Below are 22887 nucleotides of genomic sequence, written 5' to 3' on the forward strand. Positions count from 1 at the left end.
AAGCCAGCATTTCTCATTTTGGACAACCTTCTCTCAGATACACTCCATGCACTCTGCCTCCTTAGCAGGTCTCTGACAGAAACCTGCACAATTTCTTGCGCACTGTATCACTAAAATAAAAATTAATGTGTGGAACAGGAAAGGTTCATACACACTGTGAACAAAAGCACTCTGCAAATGGAACAGGGAAGCTCACTCTTATCATCAAGGACACAGAGGCTGCAAGGGCTCACATTCAACCCTCTCAGTGAGAAGCTTCTCATATGTGATCCTTTTAATGTGATATTTACAGGCTTCAAGAGTCATGCACCAACATAGCTGATAAGAACATGCCTTTCGCTCCCTCTGCCAACCAAGAGCTCTGCAGCTGATCCAGGCAGCTATCAGTGCTTGTAATTCCATTTCCATTGTTAACCTCGGCAGGCTAACAGGTTTCAATTTTCCCATCACCTGAAATCCACTTGTGTTGGCTGTCTTCCACAGTGAAATTGAATCGAGCATGACAACATTAAAAAAATAATAATATTTGCAATCACATTCTTACAAAAATTCTCATTGTGGGTTGTGTAGCAGGGACTTGTGACCAGCAGCAATATCCTCTAGTGTAGGGCTTGCTCCAATTTGGACTGTATGCAGAAAAAAGGTGATTTCCCATCCTCCGTACATATTACCTCTCCTGCAGCCACTTCCACACACGAGTATAGTCTGCCACACAGGGTTCAAAGGAGTCAAGAGGATTAAACACCAGAGCAATTGCTGCCCACAAGGTGCAAATCTTACACTTAATCTCTTTAAAACATAACACCTGCAAAGGCTCTCACACACACCTGGACAAAACAACACCTGCTAATGGAAATCCTCAGACACAAATATTGAGACTCGGGTGAAAGGAAGCTTCAAACATATCCTGTTACAAATGATACAAGTCTGTGGGACGTTTGAAGGGCTCTCTTACAAAGTTTACAGCATTCAGATATGTGCAGGTACACAGAAATCAAGGCCTCTATTTGCTTCTTTTGTGTAGCAAAGGACATTGCTGCAGAAGCCTCTGTAACTGCAAGAAGATGCATTTGAAACTGATTTGTCACCTCACACACAACACATTCAGACGGATGAACCAGACCAAATATAGTGGCATCACTGAAAGCAACAATCCAGGGTGATGCTGGCAGGAAAACCTCCAAAGAAAATGCTGAAGAAATTAATTTTTGCCCCACTGCAGGTGAAATCATGACCAAACATGGGCCAATGTGACATACATTACACGTGTACATGTAGAATGTTCTGACCAGCTACTCCCAACAGCAGCTGAACATTGTTGCTCAGACAGACCAGTGTTCCACACCAGCGTAACTGTAACAATTCTCCTATGGCCTTGGGCCTCCCCAAACTCTGCATTTCACATGTGCACTGCTGGCACTGATCGCTCAGGGTGCACAAAAACCCCTCGAGAAGAGTTCCAGGTGCCAGAGGAGCCAGAGCTCCCGCTGAGCCCGGTGTGCAGCCAGGGCTCCTGGGAAAGGCAGGGGAGCAGGAGGGTCTGGATGGTCCTTCTGACACCCCTGCTGTGAGGGACTGGGTCACCTATGGGACACTGAGGTGCCAAACTTGAAAAAATCCAGCCCCAAACCATGGAACCTCTTCAATGTCACAGCCATGCAACACCCTTGTGTTCTGTGAATCAGTTGATCAGGAATGGATTACTCACAAGAAACAGGATAGAAACACACTGATTTTGTGTGCACATAGGCACCCAACTTTCTTTGTGCATGCTGTTCATGGCTTAACTTCCATTTTTAAAATGTAAAAATATGGTTTATAGGAAAGGAATTTTACTTGAAAATATCTACTTTAAGTTCTGAATCTGTCTGAAAGATTTTGATTTGAAATTTCAAAGGAAATTCACACCTGAATACACAAATAAGAAAGTATGAATTTTTGATGCACATACTCTGCTACGACTATATAGAAAATTGTTAGACAAGCAGAGAAAGGATTAGGATAGAAATGGAATTAACATCCACTATTTTTGGCTTAGCTTCAGATAGCTTATGAGGGGATCTAGGCTGCTTTCACTAATTCCACTGAACTACTTTAAAGCAACAAATGTGTATTTTGCTATGACTTATGATTAAAGTTTTGACCTATTTAATGCACCAGTAAATTTACTCTCAAAATATTAAATATAATGTATGTTACCAATTGAAAGGCATTCACTGTAAATTAACTATGATTCTAAAATCCTTCGGTATTTTTTTATTCCACACATGTACTTTAATTGAAATTTTGACAACACTCTCATCTTTTAGTTTGAAACTGTTCCCCCTTGTCCTATTTACCCGCATAAAAAGTCCTCTTCCCTCTCTTTTAAGAACCCCCATTTAGTACTTTGTTACTATAGTAAGTTAAGTGAGAATCACCTGACACTCACATTGAAGAACACAAGCGAGTTGCAGAATTTTGGAAGAGTCCGAGAAATTTAATACTATTTACTAGAAACATGCATGCAATGCCAGAAACTTCTCTAAATCTCCCACAGTTATTTTTTCTCTGATGGTCAACCCACAAGTCAACAAGATTTGTAATAGTGACTGCAGCTGTTTCATCCATCTTCACTTGGCTGATCATACAATAAATTTTTTGCTGAATTTTATGCTTTCAAAACCAGCATCTGCAAAATAAGTTATAAAATCAAAGCCAGTTTCAGAGGTGAGAGCACTAATAGGCATAGGTGGAATTCAGAAAAGCTGAGCAATCTGATCCATACCAACATTTTTGGATGCTGACTGTTATTTTTGGATGCTGGCCAGGACCCTCCATGGCAGCACTAGCCCTTTCAGAGAAGACACTTTCTGAGAAGTGTTAGGGGATTGCAAGGTCTTTGTCCTGAATTTGCTCCTCCATTTGCATCATTCTGGCCCTGCTGTGCAATAATCAGCTCCACAAGGCAAACACAGAATTTCTGCAACAACACCGAACTCCAATTCATACACAATTATATTTTATACAAGAAGAATAGTGTCATTTTAATTAACTTAAGAAATTTACTTGAAGAGAAGGCTGCTAGATAGACATTCTTAACTTTATTTAATCTTATTACAAACCCCATGGTTATAAATTTGAAAGTTAAGAGCAGTTTGTGGCTAAAATGATGGGACTTTAATTACATCCTCAGAGGCAGCAGTCAGCCATAAACACTGCTGACCCTGCCTGGGGCACAAGACAGCACAGAGAGGAAATCCTGCATTTCTGCCCCAACAGCCAAGCACCCTCAGGTACCAGAAGAAATTCAGTATATTCACACTGGGTTCTCTTCAGACCTGGTATTTAATATGCAATGGAGCTTCCTTACTGCAATCCATCACTAAAGTTCTAAGATACATGTTTAATCTGGTAAAATGATGTAAAAAGAACATCATCTGATATGACGTTCATTTCTTTTAGAGCTGTACTAATTTTAAAGAATCTTATACCATCAAAATAATAATAAAAAAGAGTGTGCTTATGTCTAAAAGTTGTCCTTGCTTGTCCAGATGGAGAACTACTTGTATGAGTTAAGAAAGATCTGTTTTGCTTTAGACAAAGATTGGCATGATAGCATTATGAGATCTGATGGCCTCTCCCTAACCACTAGTGCTGAAGGAAACAGTTCATTAACAGTAATCACTAACATTTAAATTGTGTGGGGTCAGGGGCAGAGGGGGAGTCAAACCACTTGAAAGGCATTGGCAAAACAGGATTAGCCATAGTAAAAAGCTTAGAGATTCAAGTGTCTGGGATTAGGAGTTTTGTTGTTGCTGTTTTTAATTGTTATTTTATTTTGGGGAGCTGTAAGTGAAAGGGAGAAACAAAGGAGTTACAGTAGGGGAAAAGGTATCACTTGCCAGGGTACATAAAAAAATTCTCTAAATTCTGTCAATAAAAAAATAATTTCTCTAAATTCTGTCAACTAGATTAATAAAGACTCAGGTTGAGACCCCAATCACTTAACCTTTAATCCATCATCTTTCTGTAGGCTTTCCATTTTGGAATAGCATTATAAACAAACTATGCCTTGTTCAGTTTAAGCTGCTAATGCCCTTTTGTAAATATTTTTTATCATCCTAAGTATTTCCAAGTATCAGCCAAATCTACAGGACAGACTGGTTTGGGCATCTGGAGGCACGAACAGACAGACACAACAGACAAGTGCACACTCTGTAGGCAAAGGCCTGGGGTTGTTTTCCAGCTCTGCACTGCAAGAAGCACTGGGGACAGTGGGGCCATGTCACTGGGACTACAATTCACGGGAGGGAGGGGGAGTGACAGGCAGGAAAGCACGAGAGACCTGTGACCCTCAGTGCTCAGCCCTGCCACAGCAGAGGCCTTGTGTCTGATGCCCTTACAGGTCACAGCCTCGTTAGCTTCTGCCAATTACCGTTTTGGCAGCCAGGCTTTCCCAAAAGACTTTGGTGTTTCCCCATCCTGTGCTGAGCACAGGGCAGGTCTCTGCAGTGACTGGTGACAAGACTGAGAGTGAAGAGTCCCCTTTACCCTGAGTGTTGATGAACCTTGGCTCTCCCCTTCCTGAGGGCCACAGCAGAGACCTCATCCCCCAAACACTGAGGGTGCCACAGTCCCTGGTTACCAGTGGCCTCAGCAGGAGACAACGGATGAGTCACCACATCAGAAAATGAACAGATTCCAACACTGGCCAATGCATTCACCTCAGTGTGGAATGACAAGGCCACTGGCCACAGTTATGCCAACAGCTCAGAAGAGCCATGCCAGGAAGGTTGTCACCATGAGATGTAGGGTCTTCTTTGCCACCTTTTTAATTTAATCATCTCTCCCAGAAAAACTTCAAAAATCTCTTGGACTTCATCTTTCTTTAGAAGAATTTTATGAGCAAAACATTACGCCCACTATATTTCCACGTGGAGCTCTCCTGCAGCATACAAACTATCCTACAATATATGCAAAAGACATAAAATACGAGATATTGTATAGTCATATCTGATGCTCACTATTACTGTTTGACAACTCATTTTTTCAAGCTCACCTCTTCAGTCAGAAGACTTAAAACTTTAATTACAAATTAAATACGATGACATGGTCATGTAATCAGCTGTTTTCACCAGCTGGGGTTTAAAAAAAATCAAATATAATGGCAGCAGGCAACATTGACCTAGAATCATGCTTACACTGAATAGTGCGTGCCTAAAGAAGTGGTATATTAATATAATTGTCTTTCTGGCTTAAGCAGAACAGAATTAAACAAAATGAAACTGTTAATTCAGATGCCAGGATTATGCTGCTAAGAACTGATGGCTACTGATATCCACTGGTATATTGCAGAAGTCCTGGGACAAAAATATTTGATAGTTTCTTTAGGAATTCATCTTTAATGCAGAAAATACGCAGTGGCCTCTCCACATTTAAATTTATTTCAGAGAGACAGACACTAGTCTGCCTTTTCCTCTTCATAGCAGGGGATCAAATCCTATTCCTTCACACGTTCCAGCTTGGAGGAGACAGAATTGGTCTGGCGTTGAACAACTCCTGTTCCTCAGAGCTCCACTTTTGTACCCACTCTTCAGTCCTGAGCAGACCAGCTCCAAAGCAACCCCACTGATCTGGAACTCTGGGAAAACACATGGCCATGGCTTTGCTGTGTAAGCCTCTGCCTGTCAGAGGCTGTGTGAATCACAGCTGCCTGGGCAGCAGCACAAACTTAAAAATCGTACAGAAAACCAGAAGCTTGCTTCCAGTCTCCTTTCAGTCTCAAGGTACAGCTGGATATCAGTGCAACCTGCACAAGAGGCCAGCAGTTTGCACATCCAACAAACTCCACCCAAACTGGCTGATTAGAATATCTACTTGAAAATTCATGTATTTTAGTAGAAAATATTCAAATAATTTTTGCTGTTTGCTTGAAAGCTTAACAATGACAGTTAGAGGGAAGGTATGAACTTGGCTTATCCTCCCTGCCCTATGGACATCCCAGCTTTAATGGTCCTGCACTTGTGAGTGAGAGGGCAGTGGGATGCCCCTCCCTGCCTGGTGAAGGCCGCTGTGACAGCCAAAGCTGTGTCACAGCCTCTGTGAGTGGATGCACAGCCTGTGTGTGAGCTCTGTGCTGGCTGCAAGGAGGCAGAAAAGCACAGAGCTGAGCCTAACATGCCCAGCCTCCCATAAAACTCACTCCCTTGCTTCAGTGTTGTGCCAACAGAGATAAAAGCTTTCTAAGCAGCTGCAGTGGCAGACAAAGGAAGCTCAAATCTGCCTTAAAAACACTGAATAGATACAGCCATAAGTACAGCAGCTTTTCCTGCTCACATATCATCCTTAATTGAAGGATGGCAATTCCTACAGCAGCATCAAACAGCAATAATGGTGATATAAACAACAGTAATAGCAATCTGAAGGTCTCCAAACATCTCCATTAAAGTAAAGACAATATTTTAGATTGAAGGATGCATCACCAAAACAATTAAAGATGGCTCATTATTCTTCAACATGTAATGGTTGACTCTCTTTCCTACCTAGAAAAACCTGGCAACTTATCTAGAAAACCTAGAAATTTACCTTCACTGCTTGTTCCCTTGTTTTCCCCTGTGACTGAATACTACACAAGGGCCACAAAATCCCCTTCAATTCTTTATTTAAATAAGGGCATTTTTGAGCTGTATGCAAAACCTTGGAGAAAAGAAGAATTCAAAATCACAATCCGTCTACCTCTAGAAGCTGCTGTCAGTGGTGGCAGAGAAAAGACTGACTTCAACATTGTGGACTGACAGAAAACTGACTCCCAGAACTTAAAAAAAACAATTGCTCAGTAATTAGAAAGAGAAAACAATTGCTTTCTAAATCTGTCTGTGCTCACTGACATAGTGTATGACCTTGAGCAAGTCATTCCCTTTGTGACTCAGTTTACTCATCTGTGACTCACAGATTAGATGCAGAAGCCCCCGATGTAGATATTTAAAGGCTTAACTCATGATTGCAGAGCACTCTCAAATCCTAGAATAAAAAATATTAAATATAAGATGCAGAAGATAATGTATTCTGGCCATTCTTTTCTAATATTTGGACTGGAACAAATAAATAGAGCATCTGCACAAGAAGATCTCATTGCACTTGCAGAAAACTCACCTTACCAGTAAAGTTCAGACACTATCTGTGCTTCAGAGGCAAATGTTTGAAGCACCCCCTGCAACTTTCCAGAGTCGTGAGCATAAGTAATCTCAAGATTTCAAACACTCAAACCCAGCAGAGTTTCTCACATTAGGTGTTGTATGTATACACTCCCTATACAATATGCATGCTGACAACATGTACATTGTATATGCATGGTAAATTAGGTAGCAATGATTCATTATTATAAGCAGCTTCATTAAACTTTCTAAGCAGAGTTGTCACAACTGCAGACCACGGTGTCCTACAGTGCTGCATGTACTCATAGGGTTTTATTTACTATGGTTTTACTCATTAAAAAAAAGAGATTCTGTGACTCATTTAAGCCTTCTGCTCACACTGCAAGCTCTTCTATATATACTCAGGCTGGAAAAGAGCTGGCAACCTCTACCCAAGGGGCTAAGTGAATATTGAAAAGAACTAGAAAGGGGACTAGCTAATGGTGTTTCATTGCATTAGAAGTTGCCATTGTAGTATGAGGTAGATTTGAACCTATTTAAACAAGGAATATGGGAAGAGGAAGTTTTCATTTCAGACTTGGTATTTTGTCATTTTTTAATGACATTATGTCAAAGTGCAGTGTCTGTCTCTCAGGAAAGCAACTGTCCCAGTCCATGTGTAGTCGAATCAGACCTGTGTGGGGAACTATTATCTATAGTTTTCAGAGAACATCTGGAGGGGATGAAAGGGAGCATTTCCCTACTCTCTCAGGACTGAGAGAAGAAAAACAATTGAGCTTGGCTAGAGGAGAGCCCCTGCCTCCTAAGGCTTGACACCAGAGACCGTGGGGAGAAAAAACACAAGACACAGTAAAGTAACAGTCCAAAGCAGCAGACTAAGGTTTGCAAATATTTTGTCAAATTCAAGCATGTGAAGGACTTCCTCTAGAATTAATGTTTACACCCTACTCTATGTACAGAAACAAATTTCCCCTCCTCTTGGTTAATTGCAACCATAACCCAAGCTGCAGAAGTCTCCACTTTCTTATTAACTCTTAATAATGTCAGAATCACAGAGTTTTGAGGTATAAGTTTGGAACAACTCAAGAGCTGTAAGACAATCCAGTTCCTGCCATCATTCAGATGGAGAAAAAGCCCACCTGTGTGACATGGACAACTAGAGAATGACTCTTCAGGCATCTGCTGTTAACTGCTAGCAACAAGATAGTGATTATAAAGAATAAAGGCTCTGCTACGGGAATTCTTTATTATTCAAACATTGTTTTGACCATATTGAAGACACATGCAGACAGAACCCTATGAAATCTGATCTGACCTCACAGCTGTCTCTGCTTTGAGCAGGAGATTGGAATAGATGAATGCACAAAGTCCCTCCAAAAATGACTTTTTAAAAATTCTTTTCATAAATATGTGCTTTTATCTGTCAGTGACAATGAATGTCATGTACCTTCTCAACCTGAGAAGCTGAAATGTGCAGCCGTTTTGCAATACTGAACCACTTTTAATTGATTAGTGAAACCTGTATGTTTTACTGAAACCTTATTACCTTTTACTGAGACAGGAATGACTTTGGGAAGGAAGCAAAGGTGATCCCCATATTCTACATGAAAGGTGATCTACAGAAGGAGGCAGTGACTCTGAAAGTTTCTTTCCAATCCATTAACATCTCTCTTGTTACTAAATCAACAGAATCACCCCACCCCCTTCACAGTTTAGAAGCCATTAAGAACCAAATAAAACTGCTATAACAAGATGTATGCTTTTCCTTCATGTTTCAAGAAGTATTGATCTACCCTGCTCAGTCATAAACACTGAACTTTCCAAGCAGATTCTCTGCAGAAAGCAATAATTTTAAAAGTCTTAAAAAAACCCAAAACCCACAAAAAACCCCAGCCCAGTTTAGGAGAGCTAGGGTGGCTTTGTGCATCTCTTCCATTTCCACATGAGGTTTGCTTAGCTTGAGCTGAAAAGGAGTTGGATCTTTTACTTCAGCTCAGATGACCTGGGTTCTGTCAGCCTTCTGTGCTGTTGACTGGAGTAAAGCTCTGCAAGTCAAATGAAGGTCTTACAACTGCTCAATCCCATTAACCTTCATTTGCACGCTGAAGGGTGCCCTGGCTAAAGCTTAATTAGCAAATATTCTGCAGATGGAGAAAGATTCCTGTTCCTTTCTCTGCTTTGTATTAAATCCACACTGTGCACAAGTCAAGCTGTCATTTTGCAAGAACTTCCCCACACAGGGACAGGCCAGTTTAAAGGTGATCTTTCTTACAAAGCTTTTTTTGGTGCAGAATGATGCTTGGCTATAACTCACACACCAAACTAGGAAAGACCTGGCTGATGTCAACTTCATTTAGTTGGCCTGACCCAATTGCCATGCTCTGAGTCCATTTACCTACGCAGCCCCAAAGTGATTTTTTTTTGTGGTTCCTGTTGCTAAAGATAATTTGCCAGAGTGGAACTTTATTCTGAAGAACTTGAACAGCTTTTCTAAATGGAAGATGCCATATTCCTCCCAACAATCCCCTAAGCAATCACAGAATACTCCTAAAGCAGAGTTCTTAACATACAGATGAACTACCACCTGCACAGCTATAAATTAACTCAATTGTTATAAGGCATGCATAGGAAACATTGCATAAAGTTATCTTAACCAGAGAAAAGCTCAGCAGTATTTTTCAGTTCACTGCTTTCTCATTGTATCCCTTGTGCAGATATTCCTGACCACTGTACTCCAACATTTATTTTCATTCTCCCCCTCATTTTGCTTTTACAAAAAAAAAAAAAAACAAAAAAAAACCCCAAAAAAAAAAACCCAAAAAACCCCCCAAAAAACCCTCGCTCACCACTGAAACGCTGCCCCAACACCACCCAGAAACAACAAAAAAAAGGGCTACCCAAAGTTTGGATAATTCACATCTTCCAGGATCTTAATATCCTAGAGAGATTGTGTATGCACACAGCTTTACTGTCTACACCAGTTAAAAACCTTTTATTTCTGTACAATGAAGCTGCATGGATAAACTAAAAGGCCAGTCCCTGCAGTCCCTATGGTGTGGCTCATGGCCATGGGAAATGATTCAAAAAAAGAGTTCAAGACTGACAAGGAAAGAAAAGTGCAACATGATTTGCAGCCTGTGATTCCCAACGTACTGTTGTTCATGGGCAAAAATGGTTTGAGACTAGAAGGAATGAAATATCACACATATCTGCCAAAGATACTTGCTGCAAGAAATATATTGATATGATAACAAAAATAAGATTTTTTCCTCATTAACTGGAAATAACACTTGCAGAGCAAATGCCATTAACAGGTCTCTTTCAAGTCTGTAGCCCTGGAAAGCATCATTCCTAGGCTGCATTCTCCTGCAAACTGTGTAACAGCTTGTAATAGCCAAATAAAGGGACCAGTGAAATACACTCCATCCTCATTTAAAAACATGAACTCCAGGGCAAAGGAATGAACAATTCAGTCTCTCTAAGCTCCAGAAGAGTTCACTGGAGAAGAAACAGGATTTTGTTGCTGCTCTACTCAGAAATAACCTGCCTGCAGTCAGGTGTAACAGTATCTCTAGTACCAGCAAATAGCTTTGCTCATCTGCAGTGGTTAAAAGCTACCTCCAATTTACCTTTTGTCACTGCCCTAACAGGCAAGAAAGAAAATCAAACTTCAGAAGTCTAATGATCATCAATTATAATTTTCCTCTGTTTTACCCTCCTTCATACATTTTTATTTTTCAAGTGCAGTTTCAATATGCACGGTTTACTATGGAAGGAAAAATGTGGATTTGGCACAGCTATCTGACAGAAATTTATCACATTTCGTATTATAAACCAACTCTGACACCACAAGGCCATACACAGTTTACTGCTCTTGTTTATGCAGCCCTAAATAACTGTCAGCTAAACTAAATTGCAATTCCAGCTTTCCCTGGAATACAGGTAAGATAAAATGTCCGGACAATAAAAATCAACAAAACCCGGTAAGTGGAGAAGTGTTTATGGAGTAATCAAGACACGGCGTGAAAACATAAAGCCCTCATCTAATCCACCCTCCTAAATGAAAACTTCTCAAAACCTAATTGTTTTACACAAAGACTCCATGCAGAGGTCCCCAAAGTCAGCTCTTGCTACAATTGGTGTCCTGGAAACACTCAGACTTACACTAAAACATGCAAACAACCATCTGCGAGCTTTCATCAACGTCTTGGTGCAAGAAAACCACTGCTATTTTTATATTTTTGTATGAGATTGTTACTTTGAAGCATGAATCAATGAAAGAGAGGTAGATTTTGATCTATATAAGGGCCACCTCATTTATGTATGAGAACAACATCTTGCTGAATATATTATGACCACCTTTCCCATCACCTTTCATGCTTAGAATTCTTTAAATGGAAATAATTGCCTGCTCATGCTCCTTTTTCCCTCTTCCCCTAAAATCCAGGAGTGCATCAGCACAGACTCGTGCTTTTAATCATACCATATACACAAAATAGTCTTCTGCTAAGGATTCTGATATAAAATATTTAGCCTAGTGACAATAGAAAGCCAAACCAAATCAAGTTTGTGAGTTTGGAAAAAACATGTTTTGGTTTAAGAGAAAAATTTTATTTGCCATTTTAAATAGCAATTGACTATTTATCTAGGAAGAAAAAGTGTAAAACAAAGCTGATATGCAGAAAGCACTGGAATATTCCTCTGATTTTTCTAGTGTTGGATATTCTTAGGAATTTAAAAAACACGTGGTACCCATGGTGGAAAACAGTAAGGTAAACAATTCTCTGGCACATTAGTACTAAAAGGTAGAAATTTAAAGCAACAAAATTTACTCTTTTCTCTTCTTTTTACTATCCAAACTCTAACATACACACAAGAGATAATCAAAAAGCATCTTCATAAACTCAAAGATGTGCAGAAGAATAAGATAAACAAGCTTATGGGGCTTTTTCTCCCCCAAAGAAACAGTGACATGTATATTCTGGAAATATTTACTAAAAGACAAACACATACACACGTAAGTGAAAGACAACAGCACAAAATACCACCTTCTACAGAACCACATTAAATTCAATTAAAGATCAGAGTCCTGTCATTTCAGAAAAAGAGAAAGCTACCATTTCCTGGGATTTTCAGTCCAGCTATCCAGCCCCTGCTGCCAACACAGCACTTACGGAAGCCTGGCTCTGTCTCTGTGCAGCTCCTCTCCCTTCCCTTCCCCTCATCTGCTTTGTTACTCTCCTGGCAGAACGGAGAGGGCTCGTTGTCCTTACAGGAGAGAACGGGCAATCCATGACTTCCGTGCTCCTTACCTTCCCCCCCTCAGAGATTGCACATCCAGCTCCCCTGCACAAGTTACTTGGAGGGTATTTAAATGATGCTCAGAAATCTGAGGAGAACAAAAGCCCAGAGAGTTCAGATTTCCTCTCCTTGATCCGCCTGATGCTGTTGACACTAAGGTGAGCGTATGATAAGGGGAAGGAGGTGGGATTGTTAGAGAGCATCAAAGGCAGGAGATTGGGAGATGGGGTTCCCTCTGCCTCGACGCCCCTTCCTGGCTCCCCCCTTGGCTGGAGAGAAAATAAAATGGAGCCTAGGAGGGAGGGAGGGAGAGAGATAATCCTGCAGCTTCATCTGATTAGAGAAACTGGGCCTGTGCAGAGCTGGCAATGCCGCCAGGGAAGCACAGGGAGGGGAGGCAAACAGGGGCAGGAAGAGGAGGAGCAGAGGGGGAGGAATGAAATGCTAAGGGTTAAAGGAAAATTATAAAAGGTATACAAAGGAACTGGCTGCTGGGCAAAGGCATCCTGGTATGTGTTCAATATCCACCCTCATATAAAGGTAAAATCACCAGTAGGAAACACCCATTGCTTCTGGTAATGTGGAACAACCAGAAAGAAAACAAATCAAACCCCAAGGCCAGAATGCATCGGTCCTGTAGGCACGGACTGGGAACAAGGATGTATCCATGGACTGCAAAGAGTGGGATTGTTTGTGCTGAGCAGGGAGAAATGGAAAAAGCAGTGTGCTACAGATAATTATCCAGTCTGTGCCAAACAGGACACCATTTAGAACACCTTTTCTATTGCAAGTCATTCTACAGAACCTGCTTCCAGTTACTTTAACACATCTTGGTTGAGCCAAAGTGACTTCCAGGGAGTTTGTGTCAGCACACACATCAGGGTGCTCGCAGTTGAGGCTGCCCTCCTGCAAGGCTCCCATTTGTGCCATCCCTCTCTCCCACACCTGGCTCAGGTATTTCTGGGCTCACAGTTGCCCACGGACTGTGGCCATCCCCACCCTGTGGTACTGCAGCCCTCAGGGGATCCCAGCCTGCCCTCTCTGCCCTCCAATGTGGAGGCAGCGCTGTGTCCTCACCCCCAGCCTGTCACAGGGGCTCACCCAGGCACGGCGGGGTCCTGAGGGTGCTGTTATTGAGTATCCCCACCCCATCCCTGCCCAACAGGAATATCCTGTTTTGAGGAGATGGACACGCAGGTCCTCCAAGCTGCCAGGGGTGACCTGTGGTGCATCAGGGGACACCAAGGACAGATGTGACCAGAGGAGTCTCATCCTCATCCACAGTGGCCCATTTTTGTAAAGAATCTCCTCTTTCGCTCACCTTTATGAGGGGCTACACTCAGTCCTTTCCCAAGGATCACTCCAAGCTTCCACATTGTGAGCTGCTTTTATTCCTTTCTGGCCTATTCCTTCCATTTAGAACTTCACAGAAGGGAGGGTGGTTGGATCTCTAGTGGGGCAAGGATAAGGATACCAAAACCTCAGAAAAGAGCCCTTTCAAGTCCTCCTTTCTGTTCAGGAAGCAGTAAATAATTATTGTAATCCACTTACAGCAGTTCTCAGTTTGTTCCTAAGCCTTCACCAACACCCTCCCATCAGGCCTAGCTCAGCTGAGAGAGGGGGATCAACACCCCTCCCAAATGCTTTTAGGAATGTACAGTTGCTCCCTGAGTCTTCAGAATGGGCTGCAAAAACAGTAATTTCCTATGTGCTTCCGGGCTTTGTTCTAAGATGCACACCCCCACAGACCCACTGAGCAATCACACCCTCGGGCTGCAGGTCAGGAAGCATTTCAGGGGCTAAGAGCCATGCACGGGTCAGCAGCAGCTTTCTGGCTGCATTATTTTACCTGCCATGTACCACAGCAGTGAAGCAGAGTAGGCACTTGCACTCAGCTCTTTGTGCTGACCTTGACATCCTTCCTGCCGGGCTGGAAACAGAAGTTCCTTGAACCTGTCCCTTCCAGCACATGCTTATCAGCCTTCCTGCTGGCCCAGGGTCATGCCCAGGTGACTCTTCCCTGCCCACGGTACAGGACTGCAGTGGTGCTGCAGGGACAGGGCATCTCTCCATTTCCTTTCTTATTCCAGCAAAACACTTTGGCTGACGTGGTGAGACACACCCTGGCACCTGCAGCTGCTCCAACACTGCTGCAGTGTCAGTGGTCAGCCACGGCCACTCGGTACCACCCTCCCACTCCAATGCATCTTCCAAATGAGTCCCAGCTGGCCCAAATTACACCCCAAGAACATATAAAAGATAAAATGAGAGAGGACAATGCTACACTTAGCTTTTCCCCAAAACCCTTTACAGAACCAAGTTGCAGGGCTTTCTTGTCCCAGATTTTCTATGTCCAGCAAGGTTAAATACTTTCATTGAAAGCATCAAAATGTGCTTACTGGAAGATACTAGTGACCAACTTTTACATCAGTTAGTCACGAATCTGGGCATCCATAACGATGCAATTGGCATACAACTTTCTCATTCTACATTTGATGAGAAAAGGTGTAAAACTGCCTCAAATTCACACTTGGGGAATTTATTCTCGTATCTTTCTTTAAGAAAGTTGATAGTTAAAAGAAGCTGAGAAATCAGTAGCCCTCAGATCCATTAGGCCACATCCAGGCAATGCTGATGAATTTCTTTTGAGAAGAAGTCAGCAGTATTTTTCAAGAGAACGATTTCAGAACAGTTCTACCACTGTGGCTCAGCCTGACCAGCATTCAAGTTTTCCTGAGAACTCCACCCAGGCCTTAGACATGTGAGAATGCGTTTAATTTCATCAAATTTAACTCCTATGCCCAGCCATGAAAGAAAGTTTTCAAAATTACCGTTTACTGGTTTGGGTGCTTGAGGGTCATATGAGAGCAAGCCACCAGCCCCCTGACTTTGAGTCACCTCGTGTGAGGAGAGGCGTCAGCTCTGCTTGCCTGCTGAACAAGGGCACCACACAGGCAGAGCTGTCAGACCTGCAGGCCAGCTTTTGTCAGTGTCCATCCAGGCAACCAGGGCTTCCACATTCAGGACAGGAGACCTCCAGTCCTAACCCAAAACCCCTTTATCTAACCTAAAATTCACTGGCACACTTCGGCCATCTACTCCTCCTCAGAAGAGGAAATGGGGTAGGAAAACCATCCTGATGTCCTAAAACCATGTGCTGAAGCCCTTCTCTCACCCCTTCCCATTTATATCCCCACAGTATTTTCTTGCACTTCCTGGTCTGCTGTCATCTAGAGCAAATTTCTCTGCCAGGTGGGTGACCCAGACCTGCCCAGACTGTGCCTTCTGAACTCCTCCATCAGCCCTGGGCCTGCTGAGCTCTGCTGCTCTTTGGGGGGCAGGCTTGAGTACCCACAAACACGGCTTGAATTTGTGTGCATCTCTGTCTGGAGGCTCTGCATGCAAACCCTGGAAGGCTGATATTTGTTGTCTGTTGATTCAAAGCCACTTAAGCCAGTGAAACTGCGCCTTCCACCAGGCAGGTTTTATCTTAATGCATTTCTGGGATACATTCTAGGCTTCCACAATAAGGCAGCCCTCCAGGAACAATTCACTGTCCTGTGGGTAACACTGCTCATTTGCCTGAATGTCATCTGCCACAGCCAATTTGGATCAGGTTTTGGATATCTCCATTGTAAAGTATTTTCGAGTGTTTCTGAAGAATAACAGCCCCTTAGCACAGTCTGAGAGAGCCTTTAAGATAATAACTAGTGCACCATGGGCAAATTTAACTTTTTCTGGCTTACAACCAGCCAGAAGCTCTCCGCTCCAGATGCTACTTGTCCCTTATCGAAATTGGCATTCTGTATACAGTGCCAGTTTTTGGGTTTTGGGTATACTGACACACCCAAAACAATTCCAGTCAATCAGGTGTAGGAGCTAGCACAGCGAGGGTTCACACACATACTGGAGGCAACTGAAATGCACCTGAGACTGTTTAAAAACATGAAACTAACCATCACCTTCCATTTGACATAAACAGCAGGGTTAGTTCTAACAGAGTTCTCTAAAGAAAGCAATTCTGTCAGGTAAGTGCTATCACATTAACTTCAAACTTTCCAATACATCCCAATTTATCACTACAAATATTGTTCCATTAGGCTATGTCTAAACACATCTGTCAACCTGATTTGTCTGTAAATACTCTATATAGAGTTTTGGGAATAAACATAAACACTACATAGAGTGTTTCTATCCAACAAGCATCATGACAAGTTCTGCTTCTTGTGGCCGGGAGAAGACAAGTGCTGGTTAGACATCCCAATTATAGCAGGCATGGTCTCTGAATAAGCCTCTATTCTGCAATTTTATTTTTCCGTGGAAAGGAAGATGATTTGTGTGGGTTTGTCTCATAAAAGTCTCCGTGAAATCTGCCAGGTCACCTACATTTATCTTCATTGGGAATAATGCCATAACACTACTGACATGACTTTTTTCAAGGAGCAACATAGATGCAGTTTTCTTCTTTGCAGAATTAATCTTTCTGAAAGCTGTCAGAATTTTTAGACCTGTGAAAACTGGTGGTTTTGAGCTCTGTCATCTCCTTTCTTTTTCATTTTGGATGTAAGAGCAGCTTTCTCAACAAAGCAGACCAGTTCTTTTGCCTTTATTTTACCTTGGCAGTGAGCAAGGCAGCCCACTGACACAAACAATCTCATGTATTTCAAAGCCTAAGCAAATCTCCACAAAGCACTATTTTTAGTTTGGTTATCAAACAAATAGAACAGTAGCTTATGGAGAATGAAAACAAGCTCCCTTTTTTAAGCATGTTTTGCAATAAGCCAAAGATGATATTGCACAAAACCTTACATCTCCTCTTAGATCAAGGGACTGTCATGTGGACACTCAGCTCTACTTCTCCCAGATGCCATTTCCTCCCATGCACAACCACCAGCATGTCTTCTCTACCCTTCCCTAATATCCATTAGTAAAAAGCAATAAATAATTGCACAAAAAAAACCCCAACCCTTCAAGCCAGTTTTGGGGTAGCTTTAAGCTGCCTTTCATGCAGTAAGGGCTTTGGCTTTTTGATAATTTAATCACATATTTAGCTTTGCCCTGCATTTGATTGCTAGTCTTCCAGTTGTTCTGTACTCAACTGAAAAGGAGGCAAGCCAGGACCACAGAAGCAGGCAGGGCTCCCAGGGCCTGCTCCCATAAAAACCCCACTGCAGAACACCACACTTTGAGAAGTCACCACTAATTCTGTCCTTATGCCACTTGCCCACCAGGACACTCTTGCAAGCTTGGATCTGTTTTTTCAAACCTACATTCATGCAGATACTGAACCTCCTTGGTTTACTTTTGCAAATGGTGTCATTAAAAAAAAAGTTACTTGGTCTTTGAACAAAGTATCAGAGTCTGTTCTAGATGTTAACTGCTGCCCAGGGCTGAGGACTGTGAACAAAGCCTGCTGTAGAGACAGTTTGCTTTACTTAATGGGAGTTAAGCATCTAAATAAAGACTTGAACTTTGATGCCTCAATTCCCACGTGTAAAATGATAAAATGGGATCAGCAAGATGCTGGGGAAAGCTCAAAGGAGAACACTACACAAGAGAAAAGTACTGCAGCCTGGGAGCGTAATTTGCCCTCATGCACTTTTGAAAAAACACAGCTCTGCTGCCCAAGAAAGGCTTTGCTTTCCCATGTGACCTGCAACATTCCCAAACAACTCAGACCACAGTCATCATAATGTCTCATGGCCTGTGGATCAGCTCCAGTCCACTCAAAATTCCTAATCCAGACCCCTTTCCCCAGGCAACAGACCTGGGTAACATATCCATCCTCATTTCTGCCCCATGCAGCAGGAGCTGCTTGTACTGGTCTCCCTGACTTTATCCAGGATGTTCTGGGGAGAGAGTATGAGGGAGGAGGAGGGATAGAGGCTTCAGGAAGGCTGGGGGGAAATTTGAAGAGGATCTGGTCCCTGTGGTTGCCTATGGTGGCAGGGTGATCCTTGGTTAAATGAAAGACAGAATTATTGTGCAACCAAAATACCAGAGTGACATCCCAAATTAGACAGGAGCTGAGAGCAACAGCACTGTATATCAAACAAGGCTTGCAGCACTAAGCCCTAGATTTCAGAGGAGCCCCCAGCAAGAGAACAATGCTATTTCAAACCTATCCAGTGTCACAGGCAGTCCAGCAAGATGGACTGTAAGCCCCAGGCTAGCTCTGCCTGCAATAATCTGCAGGCTTGACTCTGTGACAGATTGAAATGCAGTAACAGTGTTTATGCAACTAAATCTTGTTCTAATCTATTAGTTTATGTAACCTTTGCTCATGGACATACTGACTCATAGGTCTCAGGAATCTAAAGAAAATCTCCTTTAACTCTCTCCCATTCTTCAACGCCTGGTTGCCCAAAAACAGGTTGTCAGAGATCTTGTTCATTGTCTTTGAGGAAAAATTATGTTGGCAATGGGAAAAAAGGTATCAATTAAATTTCTCAAAACCAGTGTACCTCTCCATGCATACAACTGAAGTTATATAACAAGCTTACCCAGGGTGTGCAGGTGTCCTTCAGGTTAGCATTTCCAACCACAGCACGTACCATTTGAGCCCCAGGCTGGGAAAGGCACAGGAACTGTTTGCTTAGCTCCTACAGAGAAAAAATACTGCATTCTAGCATTTAGACTTTTTTCTTATTTCTGAGTAAAGCAACAATATCTGTGTCAGCGACATTTATTCTTCCGAGCTTGACAGATTTACTTTCATCCTTCTCATATTTCTTGTATTCTCTAGAACATTCTCACATCTATTTTAAGTGAAGAGCTAACCACAGGAACAGTGTGCAGCATTCTTACTGCGGCAGTCACAACTCTAGTGATTACCACACAAAACGTGCCCACATCAGCTTATTTTATTCCTTCCTGGCTAGGCTCTAATCTAGATTTTTGAAAGGATTCGAGTTAGATCAACCCTTTTTGAGTTTTTTTTTTGTTTGTGGCTTTTTTTGTTATTTTCTTCGGTTTGGGGTTTTGTTTGTTTTGGTTTGGGGAGTTGTTTGTTGGTTTGGTTTTTGTTTGTTTTTGTTGTTGTTGTTGTTCTGGTTAGGGTTTTGGGGTTGTTTTGGTTTTTTGCTGCCACTGGAATAGTTCACACAGCTACTGCACTGCTGCCCCCATGACACTGGTTAAGTACCCTATACTGAATTTAATTTCCAACCCTTTGTACTGAGGATTCCTCCACAGGCCAAACCTGATTGATATCAACTGGAATCAAAAGCATTTGGAGCCAAACCCGATGGTATTGAGTGTATTTAGCAGAGATAATTTAGGAGACATATTTGATGCATGCTGGACACTATCAGTACTAGATAAACACTCTTTAAGTGGGTCAGGCATGCCTTATTACTTGTTGCAGAAGCAGTGTAGGAACGGGCAGGATGCCTCTCTCTTTCCAGTTCCTTTGCAGGTGGGATGGTGCCCAGGGGATTCCTGGTCATGGTGAACCCTTTACTCTGGCAGAGCCAGAAGCTGGGTGAGCTGAGCTTGGGCACGTTCCAGCACTGCCCTGTGGGGCCCCTTACCAAGGAAATCCAGCAGGGACAGCCCCAGGATGGTCCCCACTGGCCACCTCCTGGCCACTGGGCAGAGACAAAGGTATCACTTACCCACATCAAATAACGACTTAATTATATGAAATGTTTACTCTTATTTCCTACACTCAACATTTTAATTATTTTTTTCTTACATCTTTGACCCTCAAGATCTCCCTACAGTCTTTCCCAGGCTTTTGAGCAACCTTTATTTATTTTTAAACACAAAAATGTATGGGATGACACCTATAAATTTGTTGCTGCTATACAGAGAGTGGTTTTAGGTGCATGTGCTTGCAGAAACACCTTTAAATTAGAAGAAACAGACCTGCAGCTTTCAGTATCTGATTCCAGATGTAAATGCTTCCAAAAAGAATCATCACCTTTTGCTCTCAGTTAAAAGTTTGCACCCCATAAGGCTGTACCAGTTGGGGCTCTATTACACAGGGTGTCATTGCTATGCTGCATGTATGATTTTGTGCTTCCCTGCAAATCTTAGGATGGATTAGTTCTCTAGGAATTCACCTGCCTGCTCAGCAATCCCTCCCCATTTGTCTAATTCACATTATGTCTGGCCTAAATTCATTACCCCTCACTCAGAGCAGGTGAGGCTTAGGAAAAACTGTCTAAAATAAACACCAGTCTTGCCTTAGAGCAACTTCTGTTCACTACAGCTATGTGAACAGTTAATTTTTCATGTGTACACACATAATCTTGCAAGGCCCTGCCAAAGTTATGGAGTTCAGATTACTCTTATCAAGGCTGGGAAGTGTACGAAATTAGAACAAAAAAGCCAGATATTGCCCCCAACAAGCTTTAAAACCACACAAGCCAGAGCTTCACAAGTAGCTTTTTCTGCAGAAGTCTCTACTTGTGCATATTATCTTTGAACTTGGAGTTTATTAATAAAGCCATTTAAAAAGGAATATTTTGAACTCTTATTTTCTTAAAACATTCACAGCCAGCTACTAACTTTAATTCAATTTGCATTAGTAAAAAACCCTTGCAACCATAAGAACACATTCTAGTAAAAGCAAACCTGAAATTCCTATTATAAAACACAAAAAGGAAAAGTCGTTTGAAAGGAATAAAAGTTCACATTTTTCCATTTTGCTTCATACATTAAAAAAAGGTCACCTTTAAGAGAACTTTTAGCTTTGCTCTATTATTTACACCAAAGCCCAGCTTTGGACAGGAGGTGGTGCTATAGCCCGTGTAAATTTTGTTGTTAGGCAACAGCAACAGCTAAAGCTTACTAAAAGCAAAAGGAAAAGGAAGAGAAACATTCTGAATCCTGTAGAAGTGCTGGCATGTAGACTTTACCTACAGATGCTTTCCTATCAGTAGGTATTCTGTAACAGTGCTAGAAAGATTTGTAAGAAGGCATTAAAGTGTTTGTGTCTGCCAGGGATTTCAAATACCTAGCAAAAGATGACAGTCAAAGCACAGGAAGATCTGTCTTGCACAGCTCTGTGCAAGCTGTAAGTGTTTGTATGTGGCCCAGGCTCTGCTGAGCAGCTCAATGCCATGAGGACACTGATGGAACAGCGGAAGGTTTCTGCAGGGCCAGAGAGAGCATTCTGCCTGCCTCGCCCTAAGAATGTCCAGGCTGGCTGCAGGGTCAGTCTTACTGGGCTAAGATGAAATGCCAAAGTAGGAATCCAAACCCCATGGTTAGGTTAATGCTATTTCCCCCTCCTCCTTTCCTCTTTTGCTGTCTTTCTCCTCATGCCCATCTAGAGGCACCAAACATGGCATCTGCTGAAGATTTCTTTTCCTGTTGTGCATGTTGCCCTGTCTCTATCCCCATTTCACCCCTGCAGTTTTACTGGGAGAGCTGTTCTGGGTTGCAGTCTCCTTGACAGTGACTACCATCAGCAGCCAGGCTGAGAGAAAACAATTGTGGAAGACTCGTTCCCTTCTGGATACACTTCCTCTCCCTTTCTCATCTTTTCTGAGGAAAGGAAACTAACAAATGACTCCCAGAATGGATCCAAGGGGTATTTTGTATGAGAGTAGGTCTTTCTTTCACATATTCTTTCCTGAAACTGTCAATTATCTACAGACTGCTAAAGCCACGAACCAGGTGTCAGACCAATGCCAACAGTAGATTGTGGGAGAAATTCTTATCTCAGTTACACAAGTGTGGATCTTGATGAACTCCAGTTATTAAACAATCTATAAAATAAGGACAACAATAAGTATTATTTCAAAAAGGTTTGTGATGGTTAACTACCAGTAATTAATGCTGGTATAGAAATCAGGAAATGATTGCCTGGAAATGAAAGGCACTATAGAAACTCCAAGTACTCATTATTTCTGCCATTTGCAATTCTACTTTTCAATGTAATCTATTTGTTGTAGTCAGGGTGCCCATCACTGCTCCCTGCAGACCCTAATCTATTGTTCCTGAATAATTCACTGGTCTCAATAACATTAGTTCACATTTAATTGAAAAAAAAAAAAAGAAGTTTACCTCCTTCTAGATGCCATTAGAGATGAAGGTACCACCAAAATGAAAGTCAGAATTCACAAACACGAGGGAGTGGGTGTGAAGGCAGAATCACTTGAACGTATTTCACTTGAAATGGATGGACTTGAAGATCATTCTATGGCTGCAAAATGGGATTCAAAAAATGGGATCCATTGAAACTTTAAGATTATTAATAAATTATAATAGGAGTTAGACCTCAGTGTAAAATGATGCTATAATTACTTACCTTCCTAAGGACCTACTGATGCTTGTGATCCTACAGCTATATCTTCTTTAAATACTTTTCCATCCTTTATCAAGGGATGGTCCTATAAACAGCTTTAAGTAATTACATGCAATCAAATTAATTGTAAATCAGAACTGGATAAAAGGGTTTATATGTCAAGCAAATATTCACAGATTTTTCCAAGACACT

The 22887-nt window shown here is 42.0% G+C and overlaps 1 protein-coding gene across 4 annotated transcripts in view; it reads right to left on the reverse strand.

The window, feature by feature from the left end:
* GPRIN2 (G protein regulated inducer of neurite outgrowth 2) overlaps positions 1–22887 on the reverse strand; it is a 30830-nt gene that overhangs the window by 6168 nt on the left and 1775 nt on the right. For 2 of the 4 annotated variants that reach the window (XM_063406022.1, XM_063406019.1), the window contains exons 3-5: positions 22699–22790; positions 22455–22593; positions 18941–19039 (exon numbers count right to left, since the gene is read on the reverse strand). The gene's annotated coding sequence lies outside the window, so the exon portion shown is untranslated. Of the gene's footprint in view, positions 1–18940; positions 20618–22454; positions 22594–22698; positions 22791–22887 lie in introns of those variants that run through there. The other 2 variants (XM_063406021.1, XM_063406023.1) reach the window with 2 other exon arrangements.

Source organism: Prinia subflava, chromosome 9 (genome assembly GCF_021018805.1).
Source record: "Prinia subflava isolate CZ2003 ecotype Zambia chromosome 9, Cam_Psub_1.2, whole genome shotgun sequence".
Taxonomy (NCBI): Eukaryota; Metazoa; Chordata; class Aves; order Passeriformes; family Cisticolidae; genus Prinia; species Prinia subflava.